The sequence below is a fragment of the Hyposmocoma kahamanoa genome, unplaced genomic scaffold (genome assembly GCF_003589595.1).
Source record: "Hyposmocoma kahamanoa isolate Upper Pololo Valley unplaced genomic scaffold, ASM358959v1 220, whole genome shotgun sequence".
NCBI lineage: Eukaryota > Metazoa > Arthropoda > Insecta > Lepidoptera > Cosmopterigidae > Hyposmocoma > Hyposmocoma kahamanoa.
The window spans coordinates 1,812,124-1,818,818 of record NW_020653740.1 but is presented as its reverse complement, the minus strand read 5'-3'; the positions used below and the strand labels follow the sequence as shown (position 1 = coordinate 1,818,818).

At 35.8% G+C, this 6,695-nt stretch overlaps 1 protein-coding gene across 1 annotated transcript in view; it reads left to right on the top strand.

The window, feature by feature from the left end:
* The window catches only part of LOC113227963 (ADP-ribosylation factor-like protein 4C), a 78,726-nt gene that overhangs the window by 65,627 nt on the left and 6,404 nt on the right, over positions 1 to 6,695 (top strand). The window contains exon 3 of the mRNA XM_026461077.1: positions 2,742 to 2,817. The gene's annotated coding sequence lies outside the window, so the exon portion shown is untranslated. The remainder of the gene's footprint in view (positions 1 to 2,741; positions 2,818 to 6,695) is intronic.

The window sequence follows — 6,695 nt, the reverse complement described above, 5'->3', positions numbered from 1 at the left end:
CACGGTATGCAAGAAGACGTCGGTTCGAATCCGACCGGATCGAAGGAATTTTTTCTGAGTGTTTTTTCTGAGTGTTCGATCTTTGTATTAATAATTATAATTATTTACCAAATAGTTTGCGAATCTATGATCTAAACGGTGATCACTCTGCGCTAGCGTAAATAGCAGTCCGGTGCAAAACGCAGCAGCGGGTTTGAGCATCGAGAGAGGACGCTTGCACTTTTGAACTTATTACCTAACTACCAAATTCAGTTCTAAAAAGTGTCAGAGAGTACAACGAAAACTTAAAACTTTATTTTTGGTAAATTTAATATGTTTTGTAAAAAGCAATGCAAGAAAAGTTGTTGTTTACTATGTTAGTAATATAATCCTGCGAGGTTGTTAGCATTTTACAAATAACCCTGTACAATGAAAGTCAAAGTTTGTAATGCTCTATGTCAATCTAAAGTATTAACCTCTAGATTTGATCAAATAATAAAGATTAAGAATCATGAAGCTTAGCTTTAATCTCAATTTAAGCAGCCAACGAACTAAAATTCATTGGCTTATTTTCTTTTTTATTAAACTGAATATGATATCTTACCTCGAATCTCGTCAGACCTCAGGAAATAAATCTCACTCATGCACTGTATTTTGCATTTCCCACCGGAGAGGTGACATGAGGTTATTTCGCTATCTAATCGTTTATTCAGTTGTACAGTTGAATGTTCATTTTTTGTTGGCTGCTGACTCATGACAAGTAAGTCTCTTTTCACGTTTCTCTAGAGATTCTTAGCGTTAGTGGAACTCTCTACAAAGATTTTTATTTGCTCTCTTTCTACTTAGTTTCTCTAAGTTATCCAACTACGTAAACTAGAGACAAACTCATAATACAGGTTTATTTTAATATAAATGGGTATACGTATAATTTTAACAACCTCTATGGCCTTGTTATTAGCACTACGCTAGATGGGGAGGTTCCGAGTACGATTCCAAGCAGTACCAATTTCGGAAACGAACCTTACAAGTCGATTCTGGTCTTGATTAATCTCAAACGAGACTGGCGCTATTTCACCATATAAACATTTGAATTCCAGTATTAAACAGTACGCGATGTTACTTAATATGTACAATTTGAATTGCAAGAACTCGACGCCAGCACACAAATACTCATTAAAACATATAAAACATTTTTCCGTACTTTCCGACCCGAGGAAATACCTGCTTCGTTTCCAATTGAAATATATCGCGCGCTCGTATATACGGTTTCAGTCGCATTATTCTGTTTCGCTTTAAATAATAGACGTTTCAATTCGCAAACTTGGATGCCTGGCATAGAAACTACTCGTGATTACCTAGTACCTTTCTAAATAATAAATGGCCTGATCATCCGACGGCACCGTTCATAATTGGGATAGAGAATTCTTTGGGAATTGTTCAAAATTTTTCGCTGAAACTAAATAACCATTTGTTTGACGTTAAAAATATACTCAATTACTACTAGCATTACTTACAACAGTAATAATTTCAATAATAATAGTTCAAAACCTATGTAACCATTACGTATTTAATATGTGTGGATAAATCATGCTTTTTATTTATAATATGCATACTTATAGATAGTTATGTTAAGAATAAGTAATTACAGTAAATTCTTTATGAAATTACGAAATCAAGTCTTATTATTTAATAACGTACTGTATAAACGACAATTGTATGCAAAAATAGAGTATACATCTTTGTTAGAGTCATTGGAGTTAATTATCGTCGGGTTACACCTTGAGCCAGAAACTGAACGCGAGACCAAAACTCGCATTTCACGTCCTTTTACACAAATTTCATCATTATATTTTTAATTCTACAATTTGTAAAAACTTTTCGATTTAAAATCGTACTAATAAGTCAATTCTTTTTTGTTTTGGAATATCGTGAATATCAGTTTGACTGGGTATATTATTCCGCCCCGTGTAGCAGCCCTTCACGGGTATTTGTTTATTTTCAAGCCTACAGCGAACGTGCCGCAAGGTTTTCAAAACTTTTACCTATAATAACTTGAGATTCCGCTAGCATCATGTCATTTACTCTACTACACCATCATTGAGTGGGCCAGGAAGGCGGATCCCGCTTCTTTCATTAAGTGTGCGAGTGCGGAAAAGGCGGAAATTGCCATCCGCCGCCTCGCACCACACGCTGCGCATAGATGAAAAAACAAAATGTTTTACGGAATTAGCTCATTGCCCTGAGATTTCTTTCCAGATTGCTCTGTTTAGGAGACTCATAGCTCAGGTCTAACTTTGTTTGAGCTCCTGGCTCCCAACCTTTTGCCTATAGTTGCTAATATAGTACCTATACTACAGGTATTATGTAATAATAATATGTATACATAACAATAAATTATTATTTATTATTATGTATCTGAATGAGTAAAACTTAGAGTGCCTATGTTTTTTGATAATTTAAACTCGATTATTACGTTATATTCGCATTTAATAAACTAGAAAATTTTCAAACGCTCATATGACCTTTGTAGCAGTTACTTATGTATTAATTGATTAATATTTATTTGTGTATAAGGGGATATGTAACACTATTAACAATGTAGATATAGGTATGTAAATATGTATGGCAGCATGTACATAAATGCAAAGTTACTAACTTAGTAATCAAAGTAATATTAAGTGTAAGCCCTATCATTTTTTTATGATAAGCTGGTATCTAGAGTACGTTGCAGGTCATCCAATTTTTTATTTCGTTTGTTGCAGGATTTTCAAAGAATTGGCAGCGTGTTAGCGTGTTGAAAGACAACCTTATAGACCCCAAGCAATAGTCTTTTTATAAGTAAGTATGAAATGTAAAACTAAATTACCTACTTCAGTAACATCAAGGCGACCGCCTTCATAGTGTTTATTGATTCAAATGCAGTAAATAAACAATACAGATACGATACTGGTATGCCTTAACAAACAAACACAACATCCGCTCTACATTCGCAGCACGCGGCCGTTATTGACAATAGAACAATAATTGTACAGTGCAGAAAATTATCAAATAGGTTACTTTAAGTAAGTCCAACAGCTGAGAGCGCGAAATGTCTGACATTACGTTTGTATATTAATCGGTTGTCAACCAAAAAATGCATTTAACGTGATAGACAAATTACAAATTTGTTCTTAATAATAATAATCTTTTAGGCCATGGGAAAGGCGAGAGTCTAAAATTGATTTTCATACTAATAATAATAATGTACCAAACAACCACACCAATTGTCTGGTCTCAAATCAAAAACTTGTTTGATTTGACGATTGCAGTTGCAGTGTCCCTCAGATCTTTGGAATTTAAAGCTCTAAGTGACACTTCAACTGTTATGGACAGGCGCGTCGCTTACCACCAGGCGCATGAGTTGTTCGTCCCATCACCTGGTATAATAAATAAAATCCTGTACTGTGAGTGCCAAAGCAACGGAATTCACTCCGGGCACTACCCCGAACCCCCAGATCAGAACAAACAGACCAGCTACCAGGAATCGCACGCGGGACCTCCGCATCCAGTGCCCACAGTGCAAACCGTCAAGCCACCGCAGGTCAAGGTTGTGTTTCATTCAAAATGTCCTAAACTGCTATAATTGTTGAAGGAAACTTAAAATCGTCATCTTAATTACTTAGTATTCGTTACAAATATATATACGGGTATAATGTTTATAAAAACCTTTAAACAATTCGAATCTCCGAATACGTAAGTCCGTAATTAATCTGATTTGCAGGTTCAGTAACATAACTCGACCGGATGATCATTCGACGCCTGTCGTGTGTACCAATGGGTTATTTGTACCGTGCGCACATAAGTGTCCTAAACTGCTGTTATAAAGAAATCTCTTCCTTACGAATAAGATATCAAAAATTGTAAGATCGTAATCTTACTTAAGTAGTATTCATTACAAATATATATACGAGTATAATGTTTATTAAAACCTTTAAACAATTCGAATCTCCGAATACGAAAGTCCGTAATGAATCTGATTTGCAGGTTCAGTAACATAACTCGACCGGATGGTCATTCGACGTCTGTCGTGTGTACCAATGGGTTATTTGTACCGTGCGTACATAAGTGTCCTAAACTGCTGTTATAAAGAAATCTCTTCCTTACGAATAAGTAATCGGAAATTGTAAGATCGTAATCTTACTTAAGTAGTATTCGTTACAAATATACATATGTTTATGAAACTCTTTAAACAATTGGAATCTCCGAATACGAAAGTCCGTAATGATTCTGATTTGTAGGTTCAGTAACATGACTCGACTGGATGATCATTCGATGTCTGTCGTGTGTACCAATGGGTTATTTGTACCATACGTACATAAGTGAACCGATTGCCGGCCGCCACGGCTGACGGATTTTAGATCGTGCCGTTATACACACGATCGACAGTACATCGAAACGATTAGCACATAGCCGTTGTCATAATTGACATTAATTGTTAGTGTCGGGAATGGTAAATCATTTGACGAACCACAAATTTTGGTGAAATTTGTCGTTCGTTTGGTGAAAGTCCATTTTTAAAATATTTTGGCAATCCTCTTTTAAGTGATAACCTGAGAAGTATAACCAATAGTATGTATAATGGTTTTTAATCATACCAGTTCACTTTAGATATAAAATCCACGCTGAAAAGTCTTTTAACATGTGTATAACACTTTAAAAACTAAAACGTATGGTGCAAAACTCTTTTCTAAAATCCAAGCTTCGGAGCCATTACCTTGAGAAACTCTTTAATATGATCAAACTTCAATTCAAATATATCCTTATATCTATACCAGTACGGTAAACTTTCAATTGATTAATTAACTACGATTATATAGTAATGAATACGTTGTAAAACATTCGATGATTATATTGTTCTCGCTCTTTACATCATTCACATATTATTGTAACAATAGGATATATAATTAAATAGGATTTGTTGTCTACACTATAGCATTAGGTATACATATAACCTGTAATGATAGCTGTATATTGGAAATAAATAAATAAGTATGTAATTTAAAAATAGATCAACAATGTAATCGTCAACTCCCATAAAACTCTGCTCTGCAGCTCGAACTTGTAAGTAGTATTGTGCTATAACATCCATCGGTCAGCTGATTTACTGAGGTTTTGGATGAAACAGCGGCTTGACCAACACCTAACGGAACATATAACTGGACTATGTCACGAACTGGTTCGTGCCAGAATATAGGCTGTCATCAAAACTACATCACTGTCAAGTATTTGGATTAAAACAAATTGTAAAGTGTAATGTTCACTTGCACTTAGAATATGGTCAATAACATGATGAAAAAAAACGTAACTTCTGTAAATTTTATCAACCAAAGTAAATATATATAGTTTTAGTTGCAGTAAACCTCCTTGTAAAAGAGTTTGTCCAGGGAATACGGCTACCTTATTTATTCCTGCCGCCAAGCAGTAATGTGAGCATTATTCCGTTCCGATTTTGGAAGGTAAAGAGTGCTGGTGAAATTACAAGCACATTTGCAATTTAAAGCCCTGAGTGGCACAGCAACTGTTATGGATAGGCGTGTCGCTTACTACCAGGCGCACGACTTGTTCCTCCGGTCATTTGGTTTCATAAAAAAAATATCTCGATCGGAATTTTATTTTACAATAAAACTGCTTTATAATTAGAAAGCATTTTTATCGAAATAACATTCGGTCTTTTTATCGTATAAACTTTCACTCACATACAACATCGATATGAATTTATTAGCGCATAAAAAGTGACGCGACGAACAAGTCATGCGCCTGATGGTAAGCTACACGCCTGTCCATAACAGTGGCAGTGCCACTCAGAACTTTAATTCGCAATGATCTGAGGGGCAGTACACTGCGCCTGACACCCTGAGACTTGAGTTCATAAATCCCATGTGTCTGTAATTTCACCAGCACTCTTGCCCTTCAAAACCGGGACACAATAATGCTGCACATTACTGCTTGGCAGCAGAAATAGATAAGGTGGCAGTACTTCCCTGGACGAGCTCATTCACAAGGAGCTATAAAAAGTTAGTTATTAAATCCAAAGCAATAATAACATACCAGATCACCACACCAATTATTTGATACCAAACTAAGGAATTCACTATATTGTATGAGTACCAAGCAACAGAATTCGCTCCGGCCGCTACCCAGAATACCCAGACCAGACCAGAACCAATTCAAAAAATTCATTCCTCAAATTGGTCCTAATAGGAATCGATCGCGTATATAGTACTATATTTATTGCATTTAGTATGTCTCGTTCAAACTTGTAAATTAACCATTTTTATGAAAACCCGAAAACCCGAACCGAAGGCGACTGTCTGACCTCGACCGGGAGAAGACCATTTTAATTTAGAAAAATTTAGAAAAATATTGCCACCACGTTATGCAGTTACTTACTCGTATAATATTATATGCACATCTGAAATAAACATAAAATTTAGTATAGCAGTAGAGCTCCTAAGCTAAATTACTAGGGTAACAGAGATCATCGTAAAGTTGCCTGCTTATCGGTATTCTACAGTTAATATCAAGGAGAGTATGTGATGGAATTGCACAATTTGATTCCGCCTTCCCCTTGCCATCATCGGGGACTAGACGTGGGCTGGAATTCCACCCCTATGTTGTGGATATTCTCAAGATTCTCACGAAGTGTTTCGCTTCCACATTTATATGACGAGCGGCTA